Source organism: Poeciliopsis prolifica, unplaced genomic scaffold, assembly GCF_027474105.1.
Source record: "Poeciliopsis prolifica strain line A6 unplaced genomic scaffold, Auburn_PproV2 SCAFFOLD010, whole genome shotgun sequence".
In the NCBI taxonomy this organism is placed as follows: Eukaryota; Metazoa; Chordata; class Actinopteri; order Cyprinodontiformes; family Poeciliidae; genus Poeciliopsis; species Poeciliopsis prolifica.
Genome location: NW_026562385.1, coordinates 2702125 through 2721981, shown reverse-complemented (window position 1 = coordinate 2721981; position 19857 = coordinate 2702125). Strand labels below are relative to the sequence as shown.

General features: G+C 38.5%; 1 long non-coding RNA gene across 1 annotated transcript in view; it reads left to right on the top strand.

The window, feature by feature from the left end:
* LOC129363607 (uncharacterized) overlaps positions 1-19857 on the top strand; it is a 51537-nt gene that overhangs the window by 17698 nt on the left and 13982 nt on the right. The window contains exon 2 of the long non-coding RNA XR_008606330.1: positions 19086-19390. This is a non-coding gene — a long non-coding RNA (uncharacterized LOC129363607). The remainder of the gene's footprint in view (positions 1-19085; positions 19391-19857) is intronic.

The window sequence follows — 19857 nt, the reverse complement described above, 5'->3', positions numbered from 1 at the left end:
GACGGCAGGCGAACGGATCACGTTTCCAGCAGAAGCAGGAAGTGAGAATTGGAGGGTTCCTGCTACCAGGCCCCCTTCTTTCCTTCAAGTCCTACATGGAGTCAAACTGAAACCATGTGTGCTCTTACCCTGTGGATCTGTGAGCACAGTCGGCCTCGCTGCCTGGTTGACTGGTTGGCAAGGGATATGGACTTCCTAACAACATGTGATTTCAGGAAACATTCTTTCCCTCCCTCTTGCCATTGTTATTTGAATCCCCCCACCTCTTTGTAACTCTACTGGGGTCTCTTTGGGAAAGTGGTAAGTGATTCCTCTCTGTGTCAGGACTCTTGAGATGCATGCTCCCTCCCTTCCTGAGCTTTCAGTCAGGGTTAGGCGCACGATGGATGTGATTGGGGAAGTACAGTAGTGTGTCCCCAGGGTCACAGGTCATTTCCCGCTGCCATGGGTTAACTAGGGCCAGATTAAGAGAAATGTCTTAAACTCACAATGACAAGAGAAGAGTTCAACCTTGTTTGTGTATAGCTAAATTTATCAATGAGAATTGGAAAATGCTATCCTTTATGCTAGACCTTTGCAGTGCTGGACAAAATACATTATATCTTTGTAGTCCACATCTAATACCTCTTGTTTATTTAAATTCTGGTTTTGTTGCACCAAACCTTCCTCTAACCAATAAAACTGTGCATAATGCCATCCATTACAATATTTTAGTCAGTCGTAACATGCTCAGACTTGGGAATACCCCTGGGATAAGGTATTTATGTTGATGGAAAGTGAGGGTGTATGAGGTTTATGATTCTGTGAAATACCCGTCTTTTCTTTCAATCCATCTAATGCAAAATGGCTGTTTACAGAAAACACTCACTGATGAAGGGATAATCTGTGAAAATATGTATTTCTTTGGCTCAGGCATTGTGCCTCAAAGAATTCTGTTGATTTTCTGAAGAATACCCTTTAAACCTGTGGGTAAAAGTGACTTTAAAAAGTTTCAAAAGTTAGACAAAATGTAGGGATGTTGTACTGGTTCTTCAGCTTTAGGGCAAGCTTCTTTCTTTCTTCCTCTCCTCTATCTAATGAGAAAGTCAGTTCTGAAAACCAACCATCCCCACTCCAGAAACCAATTTTTTCCCAATGAGACATGCATTGTCGGGACACCTGTGGGCTGCCATTTCCATTGACGGGGGCTGGGGGTTGAGGGATTGGGGCGTGGCAGCAGTATGGGCTTTTAATCAAGACGCGTTGACTAATCACCCAAGGATTAGCCTCTTAGACAAGGCCTCTTTCATTCTGATACTCCGCACAGTGTAAAAACTCGTGGATACGATAGGGGGAGTGGGGTTGTGGATTTTTTAGGGGGATGAAGGAGTGCAGATGGCATACTGTGCCAGGGTTTGCTTTGTTTGATCCTGCCTGAGCCCACATCACCCATATGTCTTGAGACTGAGTCCACTTCTTTAGCTAGAAGACAGCTCTGCATATTTCTCACAGCAGTCACATATGACGGTGCAATCACTGATGTTTATTACCCAACTACAGTCATAAGAAATATAGAGCAGGGTTTTGTTTTTGAGCAGCGAAAGCCTTCGTGCTATCACTTGTGCTCTTGTGCATCTGTGTGCTGGCACCCTCTGACAAAGATTGAGTTTAGCATCCCATGAATTGTTTGTTTAAGTGTTTTTGCGAGTGGGCTGTGGACCTGTATATTGTTGCATGTAAATGAAGCAAGGAGACACTGTTAGGGCTTTGCGGCAAAATTCAGACCTGATGTTGCCCAGGCCCCTCTGGTGTGTATTTTAGTGTCTGATGAGGTCATTCATAATATGCAGTACACACACTTGGCCATGAGCAGTAGAGCACAGGCAGAAGCAAGTTGCAGGCCCAGATGTAACGCTGAAAGAGAGAAGTAAACTTCACATTGCTCAATACCAGGTGCTGGGTGATTGGTGCAAAATTTGCAAGGCAAAGTAGTAATTGATCACTTTTTATTGGTCTACTCTGGGAAAGTTTTTAGTTGCCAATATGAGGAGGAAAATGCAAATAAGATATTTACTTTCAGTAGTATGTCAATTTTCCCTTGAACAATGTTCAACTAACCAGTGTATGGCAGAAGTTAGAGCAAATTTGTCTATTTGAGATGTTTCATATTTTTGTACAACTTTGAGCCTCAAAAAGAGACATGAATATGGGCCTAAAAAAATTCAATTTTAGGCTGGTGACTAAACAGATGCAGGTCAAAGTCAACGTCTTTTGATAAACCACAAATATCCTGCAAAGTTATTTGGTTATGAGACTGATGAGACTAAATTTTTTATTTAAAGGTATGAAGTTATGCAGCTCATAATCACCACTCCGCAAGTCGGTCTAAATTCATTCAGTCAGTTTCCCATGTTATCCCATGTATAATCACCTAAGAGTTTTTTTATTTGCACACTGAGCCTCAAAAGCTGGTCAGTTTCAGATTTCACACTCCTATTAGACTTACCTGCTACACACTTACCCATCTCTGAATAGAGCATGTAGAAAGAGCAAGCAGAGGCCCGAGACAACTCTTATAACATGACAAAAGGCCAAATTAGGGCAAACATTACCAGGATTTGTGTCATTTTCAAAAGCTTCTGTAGTGGTAGCACGTTCCTGAGGTCTTCTTTTGTTCATTTGATTAACCGTGACTGAAGGGTGTATTTGAACTGGGTCTCTTTAAACCGGTAGGCTGTCAGGAGATTTCGCATGGTGTCCGATTTGTCACAGTTGAACCTTTTTGTTACTCTGTGTTACTGTGTGGCAGGTGAGTAGGAAGTACAGTGTGCATTGTCAGTTATGTTTACTTATAGTTTTAACTGTGTGCACTCTCAAGTATCTCTGGATCAAGCAAACATTGGAATTAGAAATTTACAAAAAGAAGGAATTACACTTTTTTGTTCAGGTCCTTTAATTATAATCTGCTACTTGAGACTATTGAAAAGCTTATTTTCTTAGCTGAGTTACTCCAGCTATGGAGAATAGATTGCATTTCTTTATACAGTGAGCAATAATGATGCCTGTTGTTTGTCTGCAGCAACCTGAAAGTAACCATCAACCTTGCTTTAGAGGTTGTGCATTGTTTTATAATAAAGGAAATAAATTAAATATCACTAAAGCATTTGCGGTTGGAGAGTTAGAAAGGTGAGACACAATTTACAGAGAATGGGAGGTGCAAGAAAGAAGCTTGGCTGCAGATCCTGAATAAGTATGTGTGCCTGTTTATATGTGTGTGTGCGTGCGTGCGTGCGTGTGTGTTAAGAGGCTGTAGTTATAAAGCGCAGTGCTGGGAACTAAGTGTTTGGCCCTCCAGGTGTGTGTGCCGGTGGTTGTCGGGGCTTGTGAGGCCTGCTGCGGAGGCGGCTACGTGACAGCCGTAATGATAGGTTTTGGCTGGTGAAGGCATGAGTGTGTGTGTGTATGTGTCGCTGAGGGCAAGTGTATACTTGGCTTTAGCTGACAAAGACATTCACACACATTTACACACAACAGAGCGAAGATGGTCAACAATGGGCTGCATATCGTTCTCACATCCCACACAGCACAAGCAATAAGATGCCCAATATCAAGACGAGTGAGTACTTGCTAAGTTCTACAGGTTGGGGTCAGATAATCCTCAACCAACCAGTTCCGTAGAAAATAAAAATGCTCAGCAAAGTTGACAAAAGGGTCACATGGAGGTTAAACTGTAATTTGGCGGAAAGAGCATTAGGTACCTCCTGTCAGTCGCCTTCCTCATCATTCAACAAGATAATCTGCATCTTCAAGCTCTTCTGGGAGCATTTGAACCAAAGTGAAACAACTCAATCATTCAGAAGGTTATTGGTTTACTTTTAAATCATGAGGATGACTCAATCATAACGATGTGCAACAAGTTGGAAAGAGGCCCTCTGATCTCACAAACCTGAACATGAAGACATATTTTTTAGTAGCTCTTTTGAAATAAACACGAATTAAAGTTTTTGAACATCCATTAAATGCTTTACCCAAAAGTAACTGTGGTATCTGATTTATTTATTTATTTTTTTTAAATAAATAAATGATTGTTTTAAAAACAATCATTTTTAAAATGATTGTTTATTGTAATTAGATATTTATCTCCTCTGGTATAAATTTGATTTACAATATGGATTTGGAATAAAATATATGGAGCTTAATATCCAGGTCTTTGTTTAATTTTCTTAAAAAAAATAAATAAATAAACTACAAGGACTGAATATATGCAAAAAGAAAATAATTTCTTGCTATTCAGAATCCAAACTTCAATACTCCAATAATTGACATTTACTTTCTAAATTTAAAGACAATGTGTCTATTAATCTATTTACCAATGCTGAACAAACTGTTTCATACCCATATTGGGACAATTTTAATGAATTACTGCACTAAATAAGTTTTTGAAATAAAATTGCTGAAATATAGTCTACAATGCAAATATTTTCTTCTTTTTGTGGATCTAATTTATTGGAGTTACATAACTGCACTTTCTATGGAAGGCTATGAGCAAGTGCTTCAAATTGTCAAAGAGTTGTAAAGCATACTTCTGAGGGGAAAAAGGTTGAAATACTTGTCTGTGAATCATAGTCTATTTAGATAACTTATGTATTGTACTTTAGGACCTAAACCTCAATGAATGCAACAATCTACCTGAACAATTTCTGCTCTATCATCTCTTCAGTCAGCATCTTAGACAGAAACTTAAAATTGGATCCATTCATTTCTAAATTATGTTTGTGGAGGGGGTTTTGTCAGAAGCTGTAACTGGAGCTTACTTTTCTTCTGGTAGTCATGTATGATAGTAATATTCCTGCCTGACAAAGATGCTTATTGTTGTGGCTTGCGACAAGGCCTTGGGTCTCGGGGAAGCAGATCCGACTGTGGCTCTTCGTCCTCCACACAAGAAAGCTCTGAGGAGAACCTTTTTATTTTTCTTTTTCTTTTTACCGGCAAATTCAGCCATTGTCTTACCGCTCTTGCCGCATCCGTTTTGCCCCGTTTTGAGTTTGTCTGTTCTGTGATACCACAAAATGCTAAAAGGCGCACACACGGAAAAAAGAGCAAGAGGAAGAGAGACAATAGGCAAACTATTGTCTTGCCTTACACAGAACGTCCCTCCAACTGCTTATGTTTGCATGTCTGGTCCTAAAATTTGATTTGCGGGCTTTAAGACAGTTGAACTGGAAGTGCTTAATGTCAAGATGACTCTTTAATATGTTGCATACCTTCTAAAAGTGAGATGCATTAAGATAATGACACGTACAACAAATGATTTTCAGACAATCCTGTTAAAAATGGCAACATTCCACAATTTGTGCCAAAAGGGAAATTAATAAAAATCCTAACCGTTGACAGAGAAACAGTAGGAAACCAGTTATTTGGTTTGGAGGCTTTTCTCCACAAAGATCAGGAATTATTATCAGGTTCTTGTGAGATCATTCTCATAATAGACTTTCTATTTGAATATGAATCCACTGGGCTGAGATCAAAGACATCAAGAGGATATTTCCTGCTGTCTTGGTGCTTATGGCCCGTTCAAAGAAATCCAACTGTTGACGGCAGCTGTTCTTCTCACAAGCTCTGACTTTGTCTTACAGCCGCTTAGTTAGTCCCACAACAGGACTTGGATGTACAGCACACCTACTATGAACAATGTTTAAAAAAAAAAAAAAACGGCTCACCGAGCGCTACCAGAGCTTCTTTCTTTGGTACTTGTTTCTTATGCATTTCTTTTCCCACCCACCAGACAACAGTTCTTAGTGGCAGTATCGGTGGATATATTTGTGATTTACTTTTCTCTCTCTCTCTTTCTTCTTGGCAGAAGAACAATGCTTTAGTTTAGACAGTGCATTCCTGATTGTTGACACACTGTGGTATGGAGAGGGATTAGTGAGAGCTTTGGCTTTTTGATTCCTCTGCCTTGGCTCATGAGCAACACCTGGATGTATCCATGACAACGACATTACAATGAACCGCAACTTGCCTCCAACCGGTTTGACAGAGAGTCCCTTGCCCAGCTTCTGCAAGAAGGGTCATTTAAAGCTACAATATCTAGCTTTTATAAAAAAAAGTGTTTTATTTGCTACAACTATTGCTACTATTGTGACAGCATGCATGAGACAGATCCATAAAAAAAAAAAAGCTCTTCCACCACCTCCCTGAGCCATATTGCGATCTGCAAAAATTCACCACTTCCGATCAAAAACAACCAATCAGAGCTGTGAAAAAGGTCTGTACTTGTATGCAATGCTTAATGTACTAATACAGGAGAAACGGTCTACCCTTGTGGGAAAATTGTTTTTCCACCGTCATCGGTGGCCATGCTAACTAACCTGAGCATTCATGACAGGCTTTACTGTCTGGAACAAGCTGTAGCATAGCAAAGAGCCAGGGGAAGATTATGAATAGTCAATACACAAGCACGATTGATAGCGACAAGACCTCATCCTGTCCGATTGGTTGTCTCTGACCAAGCTCTGGAAGAAAGCACAGGATAATTATTTTTCACAGAATATCTGTCTTATGCTAGACTGTGATACTTCTAACAATTGTGTAAGAAACATTTCTTTAAATAAAGACTACACATTGTGGCTTTAAGAAGATGAAAACTTTTGTTTGAGAGGTGGTTTCATTCATTTGAACTCTTAAAATGTGTCTTTCCCCCTACCACAAAGAAGAATAGTTTTATTGGGTGTAGATTTTGGTTTAACTTTTTTTGAGCAAGAGCCATTCCTGTTGTATCAAAACCGATAACTCGTGTTTGCGGAGCCCACATGTGGTCTGAGTGAGATTGTGTGATAGCCAAAACCGAGGCATGATTGTTCACTAACATGTTGACTGCTAAGAGTCTCAGTGAAATGCTCTTCAATCTTATCAACAGGAACCCATAAGGCCCATATCAAGAATTCAGAAGATCACTTCCTCTGACATCACTGCCTGCAAAGTCTGTGCCGGTTCTCGAGAATCTGCTGGTTCTTCTTGCAAACATTCATTCATCAACCTTGATGATCTTAGGTTTCGATATTTCAATTTTACTAACATGTTTCTAACATTATGGAGTGCTCCAGCCAAAGTTCAGGTTTGAGTTGGGATTGGGGGAGCCAAAGATTAAAGTCATGCATAACAATGAGGCTTTCCAACCTCAAAGACTCAGAGTTCTTCACCAAAGAGAGGAAAGAATAGAATAATTTATTAACAGAAATAAACAAAATGTGAGTTTTATAATTGTAATTGTACATTACTTATCATAGAACACACAGTAAATATCCTCTAAAGTAAATAAAAAATAAAATCATACAACTTTAGAAGGGCTTACTTACCATGCTTACTTAATGTGCTGTTTTCAATAAGATAATAATTCAGAATTACCATTAGCTGTGTGATAAGTTGTGAACAACAGTACCTTTCACTCGCTTACATTTAGGTGGTTTAATTTGCTGACCAAACTGCTGACTAGACGGAACCTCATAAGATTTATAACTGGTCTTTAAGTACAGTTGCCTGTCCACCACCGTAACAACTTCTATGGTATTCGCGATGACTCAGGTCTGGTCTGACTTTACAGCAAGTCTGTTTAAATTCTAAATGCTGTGTTGACTGCTGTAATGTGGCTTTTTACGTTAATTCTGCACAAAAAAGCATTTAACTTGTGTTTATATTACAGCAGTATTTGTTTGGTACGTATGGTTGCAAAGCAAGTATCCTATGCCATAGAGTTTTGATATGTATTGATGTGCTTCCACACTTCTAATGTTTACTAATTCCACATTTTAGGTGAGTTACAATTTAAAATAGCTGATGTGCTAGAGAATAATAAATGGTAATATTTTCTTGTATTTAGAGCTAACATAATCAACAGAGAAATATAGCGTAGGAGTACAAAGGTGCCTTTTATAACAAGTTTTATTCCCATTTGTTTTAGATTTTCTTCTATGTGTCAGATGGTGAGGAATGTATTTTGCACATTGGACTACCCTTTTTTTTCGTTTAAAAGGTATGTTTTGTGGCAAGCCAGACAGAGGACAGAATATGCCGAATGGGAAAAACCCATCAGCTTTGTGCCTGTATGAGTCACTCAACGTTTCCATCTTGCTCACTGTTCATTCACCAGGTATTTATTGTGAAATAATGATTTCCACTGATGCCTGTACTGAAAACGTTCACAGGTGTTGCAACCTATTTCATTTTTCACGATAAAAGGCATTCCAGCAATGAAATCATTGCTTCATTGACTGTCTCAGTTCTTAATAAAAATTATTATTGAAAGTCTAATCCAGTGGAACTCTGGACACAAAATTAATTTGTTTCAATAGGCATCTTACTCTGTGGTGGACTGGAAACCTGTTTAGTGTGTACCACGCCTCACATCCAATGTTGACAACAGCACAAGCAGAAGGAGGGCAACCTGAAGAAGCAACATGTAGAGAATCATACAATCAAGTATATGATTCTGCACATAATTGAGGAAAATGTATATTTGGGGAGGTCATGTGGCGTTTGTTTTTGGAAAAATTCAGATTCTGATGCATTCGTACTGCTGCTTTGGAAATGCTAACCAGCAGAGTGTCAAGTAGAATTGTGTCTAGGTTTTTCAGCTTCTTACACTGCATTTTCTTTTGAATAGTTTACATATGTTCAATGTAAAACATCCAGGACTAGGCACATTTCTGCAAATAACCGGAATTATGTTTTACGGAAAAATTAACAAATAGGTAAATTTGCAAATACTGAGCTGTGCATAGGTAGGGGTTCATATGTAAAGGCCAAGTTGTGTAAAATAAAGCATTTGTCACTGTGTGGAAATGATTTCAGTTTGTATCAAGAAACTTTAAGTGATAGTCATAATTCATCTTGTTTTTTTTATTTATTTTTCCCTAAACTTTTCGATTTGGGTTTAATATTAATAAATGAAGATTCTTAAGCAGGGTTAGTTTAAGAGGAGGGAAACATGTCTGAGTTAATTTAACAGGACCTGGTCTGTTTACAACAGATTAAAAAGCAGTCGTCACAGCATGTAGGTTGGGTTTCTTCTAAATTTAGCACTTAATTTCCAAAACCCAGAACGTAAATCAATTGTTCTTCCTGACAGCAGGCATATCAGACAGATCTGTTTATAATTGGAAATGGGGGATGAATAGAATTTAGTGACACTGGCTGCTTTACCTCATCAAGAGTTCACAGGTGTTTTTTTTTTTTTTGCATAGACTCTTGATTTACACACAGTCAACCACTAGCACCTGTTTGATAACAATCAAACAGCAACCACAGGCACATGTGATTCCTGGTGTTGTTTTTATATAAGTGTCAAATTAGATCCTGCTTGCTTGTTTGTAACACTTGCAGAATGTTTGGCCGTTTTGGTTAAATGTGTTTTTGTTATGTGACTCGCATGGATAAATGAGAAAATCATCTATATTCTACAAGTTTGAATTTCTGAGCCCCTTCTTTTTTTTTTCCTTCAGTCTAATTGATGTTTTAGCCCTGTCATGCCGATGAGGAAGTATTTTTGGGACAGCTCGTCCCGGTGTAGGCATTGAGGTGTTTGCTATGGAAATAAACAAAATTCCCCTGTCCATGATGAAGTGTAGCAGGCATTAACTGTGGCTCTATGAAGGGCAGTGTGCAGCGTGGGAAGTTTGGTGAGCTTCCTGACCCCACGTACCACCACAGCACATTGCCCTTTATCACATGATAAAGGAATGCTCCTCAACTTTTGTTTTAACGTCACGTGATAAAGGAATGCTCCTCATCTTTTGTTTTAACATCCACTGCACTCTCGGAGTTGAGAGCAGTTTTGCATACTATAGAGTGATCACTAGCTTGGCGTCTTGCCTCCCCATTCTCCTCTTGAATTATTCTCAAACAGGATTTGTGGGAAGCTCTCTCCTGCATCTTTTAAATCACTTCAAGCACTACAGAAGGCTTTTTTTTTTTATCAAAGCGGGCACCAATCTAATGGCATCATTTGAACCTGCTCAGATCCAGAGAATCAACCCCTTTTTTTCTGCGCTTAGTTTTTTTTCTTTGAGCAGGGGAAAACAAAAGGCTGGCGCAGTGAAGCGCATCTTGCCTTGCGAGCTGAATAGAGGGGCCCCTTTCATGGCTGTTTATGAGCTCCCCTCTTCAAAAACACACATACAAATCACATCCAGTTCTCTCAGTAGCTCCCTCCAAAACAAAGATGATTGCACCAAGGGAAGGGGAATGGTCCAAAATTTTATGGTGCCTCTCTTTGCTTCCCTACTCCAGTTAGTATATATCTGCATTAGCCAAACTGTTTTGATATGTCTCTGTGTGATCATATTTAAATAGTCTTGTATAAAATAAGCTTGACCCTTTGTGGGAGAGTAAATTTGACTGATTTACAAGTCAAATTTGTAAATCAGATACAATTTAATTTTAATAATGAAAGAAGCATTTTGCAGGTAGATGAATTAATTAGCTAACACATGAAGATGGGTCCCTAAGTCTGCAAGTAATGATCACTAACAGTGAATTATTTGAATTTTAGTTCTTGATTCCGATCACTAATCAATTTCGATTTCTATTTCTTAAAGAAATCCTCTTTGATATCATAGTATTCAGTGGACTCCAAACCATTGAAACAGTTTGTGATAATTATTAAAATTTGGTCTTTTGCCATTTGTTCCTTCAATTTCATAGTCACACAGTTCCTTCCTGTCTGTTTTGTGTTTGTAATCAAATAAAGTCTTACAAGTTTGAACTGTGATATATTAGTTAATTTCCTATGCAGATAAATATTTTTGATTAATATGTGATTATAACATTTATTAAATCTTACAATTAAATTTGTTTATTTTCTCAAGACTTTTTCACTTGAGATTGATTCTTATTACCAGTTATGAAATGTAAGGTATTGGGACATCTGTCTTAACCAAAATAGCTCTTAGCAATCTCCTGTTCTGTGGATATTGTTTATTTACCTGTATTTTCTTACAGTGTGCTGCTTGTAGATCACAGCAAATGACTTGCTTGTCAAAGTGGGACAGTAAAAACAGGATTACAATATTTTTTATTTAAAATTATTGCCATAAAAGTCTAGTGCATCTTAAAATTAGAACATCATATTGTTTTCAAAAGTAAAACTATCATTGCTTGTATTTTGGAGTAAGTCAAAGGTTTCTAGCATTCTAACTCAGAGGATCATTTACCTTTGTGATACCAAAATTCTAAATGATTGTCAATAGTTCAAGGTTTTTGAATTTTCATATAGAAATATAGTTTCAAATGTTTTTTTGTTTTATTCTTTCTATAAACGCACTAAATGTTCTATAAACGCACTAAATGTTTTGTACATCTGGACTGCAGGTAGAAATGCATGTCACACTTTACCCTGTCTTGTTAAATTATAAAAATAATTTTCTAAAATAGCTATTGTAGCAACAGCTTACCCATGTATAACATAATAGATGCCACCACAGACTGCATTGAACCTTTATGATTTCTCAAAAGATCATCATACTCTAAACTGAAATTAAAATGTGGAACCATCTCGTAAACAACTATGTCTGATCATCTAAAACAAGTAATACTCATAATTGTCATAAACAAAATTAAGACTAGGATGATCTTTACAGATATAATTGTCATTATATATGCATGTTTATTGATAACAGTAACTAAGCCAGGAGTCAACAGAAATTTCTATCTTAGTGAAATCTCAGTGTGTCCCTGTTGCTCTGTGCGATGTTGTCTTCTAACAGGGTGTCTTCTAACAGGGTGTGATTTATTCTTCTTGTACTTCTTGTCTGGGGGGATTTACAAGCATTTCATTTTTGGAAGACAGATCTAGGCCCTAGTTTCAACATCCAGAAAGCATCTCTTTAGATTTTTGGTAATTAATAAGTTACGACGACCTGTTCTGTCATGCTACCTTATCTCATAATCATTCCAGCTCCAGATATACCAAAGTGAAGGTGTATAGTCAAACATCATAATGTGTCTGTGGAAAAAACAAAACAAAACGGTAGACACTTGCCTCTCTCTGTTGATTATCAGCCACAGGGCTGACCTTCTAGTGACAAATGAAAAGTCACCTAAACTTGAAGGAGTTCTCCTCTCAACTACTTTTTTTCCCCGTTCTGTCACATCTTGTTGAACGGGTACAAGGTTTGACAGACAGGAGGAATGCTAGCTGAGAGATTGGTTTTGTAATGCTGGCCCATTCTTTGGGTGTTCTTAAGCAAACAGAGCAGTGCTACATCCTGTTTTTTATGGGTTTCTCACATCACTGTTCAAACTCTCAAACAGGCCAGTCCCCGAGTGTACATTTGGGAGAGCAAACACCGCTCTAATACTTCACTGATCTGACCTTCTACTAACTTGATACACACAAATAGACAAACATGCACACACCTTCACACATCTCTGTCCAAGAGGGTGGGAAAATTGTCATCTTTTATCTAGAATTAACTGTGCTGACACAATTAATGCACATAGTTTTTTTTTTGGTTCAGAACTTTATTGACACAAGTTCTGAACCAGCTTTAACAGCCCAAAACCATTCAGCATGGAATTTTTTAATTCACCTTAATGAATGTGTTTTTATTGACTTCATGTGTGGCAAAAACAATGTTTTCTTAGCGAACCGCAGCTCTTATAAACATTAAGGGTGGGTGCTGCATGTCATTTTTAAGTAACACATGAGAGCAGTGTTTTGGCTCCAAACTTTATTAAAAGTGGTGCCCTTGTGTGCGTGGGTCAAAAGCTTGGAAAAGCTGGTGGGAAATTTGTGGGAAAACCTGAATGCATTTAAAATGATGGATTCTCAAGTGCTCCCCTTATTCTTCCAAAATGCAATGAAATTTTGTAGAGGCTCTTTTTATTAAATGGCACAGAAAATATAAAGGAGACATGCAGCTCTCCTGGGCTGCATGCACAATGTTGCACTTTTCAGGCTTATTTGGTTTATGGAAAGAAGTTAGGTGTGCATGCGTCTGGGCTTGAACAATACTGTCAAACTTCGTGCTTGTTTTTTTAAATTTTTTTATTTATTTTATTTTTTTATTCAAACATAAAGGAACAAAATAAAATCTACTGCTTTTATAGACCCTGCTATAATCCTGTCTTTACTGTCCCTTGTTTTCTCTTTTCCGCCCCGATATACAAGGCATTCCTTTGTGGTTGTGTAACATGATTTGGGGCAAACAGTTAGAGAAACCGAGATGGGAGCGAAAGCAAAGAGATCGAGGGGGCAAATACACTGTCATGCTGGGCTTGGTGCACGGTGGTGCACTCATACTTTTGAGGCCGGTTTCAACAGCAATGGGTAGCTGGCTTATCATCAGCCTGCTCAGCTTTTTTTTCTGTCACGCGTGGCCTGCCTTAATCTCTCCCGTGTACTGTAAACCGCACCTAATAACCCTCCGCGCGATTAAAGCAAACATCTTAATAACAGCCTGCCTCATTATCAGCTTGCATTGGGAAAAACGAGTGGTTAAGCCTGAGCTTTGCAATGTGGGCTCATAGGGAAGCCAGAAAACAAGATAACCTGCTTACGTAGTACCTCCCATTGAGAAAAAAAAAAAAAAAAAAAAAAACTGTGCTTTTTTTTTCAGAATGTGGAAAATTATATGCATTGAATTTTCTTATTAGGAGTAAGTTTTTCAAGGTTATAGAGAAGCTGAGCACAAAAGCCAGAGAGAGTTACAGAACTGAAAGTAACATGTCGCTCTAGAGGGTGCTGTTTACTGAGAAAACAGCGTATGACTCTGCAGTTCTCCTTCAAATGTCTGCTCTCTTTTGCTTTCTAAAACCAATATATTAAACATCTGAACATTTACCTGAACTTGAATGAACCAAAGGTTACTATTAAAGTTTACTCAGTTCTATCTTAAATCCAACAAAAACAAGGCAAAATAAATGTCACTTCCAGCAAGATTTATCCAAGAAAGGATGCTCCACTCTGCCCATGAATGTGTGGTGTTGTGTTGTGCGAGGCATTTTTGACACATCGTTAGTCGCTGTAATCCCACTGTTTCCTGCTTGTGTGTGTGTTTCTCACACAAGCATAAAGATGTTTACACAAGTTTCACACAGCCAGCAAGAGCAGATGATGAGCTGTCATTTAGACCTATGCTGGCACAATGTTCACAGAGAAGAATGCATCTGCGGAGATGGCTACACCTGTTCCGTCTGTGATCTCCTGCGGTGAATTGCAGGGTGTAATCCCTAACATCGCTTGTGTTTATGCTTGTGTTTTAGTTACAGGCCTGACTCCCGCTTGCTTTCGAGCTTATCTGGGACCTTTGTTACAATTAGTCATTACTTTGATTCCAGGAGCATTCTCTTCATCTGCTGTACATGCTTTCAGTAGTCATATCCTTTGAACCTTCAGATACTTTTGTTTTCCAATTGCAGCCCCATATACAAAGAATTTCTTCAGGGGTTTTGAAGAGATCTCATCTGCTTGGGACACCTTCTGAATGTCAAAGCTTTCCACCTACTTGTGTAAAATTCAGGTTTTTCTTGCTTTTTTTTCCCTCACTTTTTTCTTGCACTGTACTATAAAGATCAGATTTGTGAAGATCCAAAGTACGTCTTGCCAAATTGACAGATTCTGAAACTGTGGATCTTAGTACCGCTGTCAGGTCCTCTGCTCTCCTTGCTCGATTGATCAGTGCCATGTGCGATATTCAGAGCCTGGGTTATTGTTTTAGAAACTCACTCTGATTTAAACTTTTCAACAACAAAATGTGAACATTTACTGAAGCATGAATACTGAGGCATTGTAACATTTGAGAATAAACTTAACTCAGATGGTCAAACTGGTCATCTTCCAAATGTTTTCGTTTTGTAAAACAAGATTCAGTTCTAAATATAGAACACAGTAAACAACTTTTCTCATGCCCTGGCTCTCCACAACAGGATCTTTTATAGGAGCCTTTATTTTGGAAGTGTTTCCTTATGTACTGACTATTTGAGGAGACCTTTTTTTCTTTCTTTATATGGTTCTTATTTCGTCATTAGTGACGGTAGCACCACCGTTGAGGTCATAAACAGGGAGGAGAAACTTCCAATGCCAGATTGAATTCACTTTTTATTTTAGTAAATATGCTAAATATAGAGTCCAGCCACTGCCAGAAGTTTGTTCCAAAGTTACTGAATGACACACCTTTCGAGAAATGACTCTTCATAAGTTCACATCTGCTATTATTATCATAATCCCACTCTCCCTCCTTATTTTTCTTTCATTCTTCTCTCCCTCTCTCTGACAGACACACAGTAGTTGTCCTGTTTTCTGTCTTAAAATGTTTTGCGTAGATTATAATTAAGAGTAGCCTTATTCAAAGTAAAGGAACAGCATGCCTCAGCCCTCAGCTCTGACGTGGGTGAAAGTGAAGAACCAGTAAAAGGTCCTCATTGCTTACACACCCTTTGTATGGCTGTGCACTGTTGTAATGATGGCATTTCAACCCTTCAGACTTAGCCAGGCAATTAGATAACATGAGAGTTGCCACTCTTGTGAGTTAACCCAGCTGTGACAGCGCATGAAGCTACAAAAAGAAAACCACTCCTGACCAAGAACAATTACAACACTACGTAAAGTCTGGCCCAGTATGAGAAGAGCATTGAAGCCTTACGTGTGTTTTTAGGATGATGTGATCCATCCGTCTCTCATCTGGTTTTTCTCTCACTGATTTGTCATGGACGGCACTACACACTGCTGTTCAGTGGTCTTAGCAGGATCCGTTTTGGAAACGGATCCTGCAGGCTTTGAATCCCTTTTTTCATTTGTACCTCATATTATTCAATTTCACCCAGGGATTAATAAAATAGTTCTGACTTTGACTATTACAGGCTTTGACTCTGTTTCTCCTAAAGTAACCTAGCTCAGTAAAGTGAAGATATAAAAGATTATGGCAATGGAATATATCTGCAAAGTTGGACAAAAATACTTGTATTATCTTACCTGTTCATAACAGCAAAGCAGATCTAAAATAATCTCAAGAGAATCATACTGCTTTAGTGTAATAGTTACATTAGTTTGAGTAGAAATGTTACTGAAAAAATGAAGAAATTTCAGCGTTTTGGAACACTGATAGACAGACTGTTTTAGCTCCTTCTACAGGAGCTACAATTTGAAAAGACTAAACAATTTCAAACAACTAAATTGAAAGTATTTGCAACATTTGTTGGGTTGTTTTCTCAGCCAATGAACATGTTCTTAAGCCAACACTGTCTCCAGTGTTTCAGAAGTTCAGTCCACTCTTGAACCTCAGAGCAGACTGACGAATTACATCTCATCCCAATGAATATCATAGTTACCTGACATTTTTCAGCTGATAAAACTGTAATACACTTAACAACTGTGTCTCTTGAATGTCAAGTATAGTGTTCAAATATGGTAAAAAGCATTGTATGCCGCAGACGTAAGCATTTTCAGTTTGTGTTGTTTTAGTTAACTAAATCAGCTGAAACTAGGAACCCGTATTTTACTAACTGTTTTTTTTTTTCATTGCTCAGAATGACATCTTTATCTTTTTACTAGAGGTAAGGGAACGTTCGCCAACAACTTTACAGAATTTCACATTAAAAAATCCAAACTATCCCTGTAAAGGTGATGTGTGTTCCCTTAGTGGCTCACCCAGATGGGTAAAATGTTCTGTAATAAAGTGGATATGTGCCAGAAACATATACTGTTACTGTGATTCAGGCCTGTAAAATTTTTATTTCCTCTGTTGGCACAACTAGTATCCAAATGTTCTTACCTTTTTAGCTTAACACGAGGACCTGGGACAGAATTTATTGGTTGATGTTTGCTGTGGTACTCTTTAAAGATTATCCTCAGAATGGGATCTTTACACAACTCATCCATGTACTCTATTTTCAAAGGCTTCAGCCATCCTTGCCATTTGATGAATGTACTGTAGTCAGCCATGATCCTGTTTGCTTAGCTACTCTCCCATCACCCATCATGCCCTCACCTCCCCTCTGCACTCCCTTCCCCCCTTCCTGGCAGTCCCTTTTCCTTACTCACACCAAACAGTGGGAGCCTGTCACTGTGTCACCCATGGGGTGATGCCCCTCTCTCAGCCCTTTGGGGCCCATTAGCCTCTCTAGCACTCCATGTTTGCCCAATCATTTGAGATCCGGATACAGGGATGAATTGTTAACTACTGCAGGTCAGTCATTGCCTCCCTCCCTCTACATCCCACTCCCCATTTTTTGCTCTCTCTCTGCCGCTGTTTACTCATCTCTATAGAAACCAAGTATTTTTTTTCCCTTGATGTGATTGCTACCAGTCATCCCCATTGCTACTCATTGCCACCACAACTTCCTCTTCTCTTCATCTTCTCTGTTGGAGTGCCCAATCAAAAGGCAGCAAAGGATGTTCACATAAATGCAAAGCATTGACAGTGCAGCCCCTTCTGACTACACATAGGGTTGAATTAAGTCTTTAAACTTGTGAGAAAGTAAGATTTTATTTGCAACTTCAGGTTTGGACAGTTTGCAGTGTTACTGTAATTTGCTAAAAAAGCACCTTTTTAACTATAAAAAACATTTTCACTGAAATAAAGTTATCATAGTTACAGAAACTTACTGACTACTCTCAAAGTATGGATGTGTTAGTGTGTGTGTCTTATTTGCTCAAGGCAGGTGAGTGTTTGTCTACCTGTCTCCATTTATGAGATCAGTGTTTGCTCAAGGAATGCACCACGTCCGATTTGTCATTTGTTATTGTTCAGCTCATCCAACTGGTGCCTCAAGGTTCGGTTGCGTTGTGCCCCAGCAAGCGGGAAATATTTGCTTTTCTTGGTTTTTCCTCTTTGGCTTAGCATATTTGCACATGCTCTTGACAGGAAATGTGACTTATAGAGAGAAATGGCTTTCAAACTGTCTATGAACTAGAAGATCTGTTTCATGACAGAAAATGTTGAGTGAGTCAGTTGAGTGTCGTTAATTTAGGATAAATGTTTTCTGTCGTTTTTTCTCTGCTTAGAAAGCTGCTTTTCTGATCTTTGAAATTAAGAAAGAATGCAAAAAATAATAATTCTGGAATGACCAGAATATTTTTGACTTCTAACCAATTACCTTTAAAGACCATGTAGATATAAAAACATAGCAAAAATTTTAGTATTTTTATTATCTTTTGAGAGATATTGAAATGATTTCCAATCAGAAACAAACTTTTTGGGTAAATAAAATTTAAATTTTATCTTATTCTGCCTTGGGGATGAAAATTGTGGGCTGTAGAAGGAGCAAAGATGAAGCGTCACAACACTTTGAGAACAGAATTATAGACAACAGACAAAAAAACAAAAAAAATAAGACATGCTTTACCAGAAATAGCTATCTGAAAAAGTTAATTCTGCAGAAACAGATAGGCTCCGATAAGTAAGCGTCACTTGTTAGGTATGAGGAAGTCTCAGCATTTTTTTCTTCTTATTCTAATTGTTTCAGATTAATTACATAAAGCACTTGCAAATTTTGACTTTATCTTCAGTATTTGGTCTATCTTGCCATTGCTGTTTTTAGATAATGGTAATTTCTATGACCATTAAAGTTAAGAAAAATGTATGGGTTTATGGGTGTGTTTTTCTTCTTTTTTTTTTTTTTTTTTTTTTTTTTTTTTTGGTGTGTTTGTCGTCTTGTGCCACCATCTGGGTGGTCCTCACGGCTGTTTCTGGTGTCCTTGGTTTGTCATATCATTCCAGTGTGTGATGTATTTTGTGTGGAGCGAGGGGCTTGAGGCATTAAGCTCACCCGGCCACTGCCCTGCCCAGGCCTGGCCACACGTCAGCTCTCCACACCACCTTTAAAATAACTTGTCATGCATGACAGCCTTTGGGAAAGAGCCTCATTCAAGTTAATACCAGCCATAACAGAAATATATGAATAACAAAACATAACATAGTTTTGGTTCAGAAGTTTGTTTTTGTTTTGTTTCCTCTCAATTTCAACAAAATAAGTTTGTTCATGATAAAATGTGTTTGTTCCGACTGCCAGCTAACCTAAAGTGGCTTTGATAGTCTTCTATAATGCTACTCTCAGAACAAATGTTTCCACCTGATCTAAAGATTAAAGTCATATCTTTGTCTTTGTAGGTCCTCTGCCTCTCTCTGAGCTTGAAGAGCAAGGATGAAGGCCCGTCGGAGCTGTCTGGCTTGCATACATCACTCTATGCTGAGCTTTTATCTAGCCACACTGGGCTGTGCTCCATCCAGACCCAGCTCCCAGCAAGTGCACAGTCCTGAGACCTGTGGCATTAATAAAGATAATGCTGTTTGGAATAATAACAGTCAATTCTGCTCAATAGTGGAAAGAGACAGGACGTACAAGTGTCACAGAATACAAAAGAAACCAAGATGAAAGGCTGAAAGGGGAGTCTGTGCACCTCTTCCGCTCTCAGGTGGGAACCTATATCAACATCTACACAAGTGAGCAGTTCTAAGTGGGTTTCTATGCCGATTTGAGCCGTAGAATCATGACACAGACATACAATTTGTTCTTTTGTCTGCCAAGATCACAAAGACAGGCGAGTCACTTGTCTTTCCTTTTATTTTTCTCATTTTCCCCCTTCATTCTTTTTCTCTTTATTCACTATTGTGGATGCAATTTAATTTGATGAGCAGGTGGCCTTTTTATATATATCTGACATTGCTTTTGGTTCCTACCTCTGGCGTGTGGAGCTTTCAGTTGGAGTCAGTCATGTAGGTCAGGATTAAGGGGTGGAAGGGGAGGAGGAGATACAGTTGGAGTCTAGGTAGTGGCAACCTCAGCGCCCTGCAGTCAGAACCATGCAGAGTTTTGCTTGAAAGAGTTATTCTGTTGCTTAAGCTCTCAGACGCACCCCAGATGGCTTTTGTGTCAGGCAGG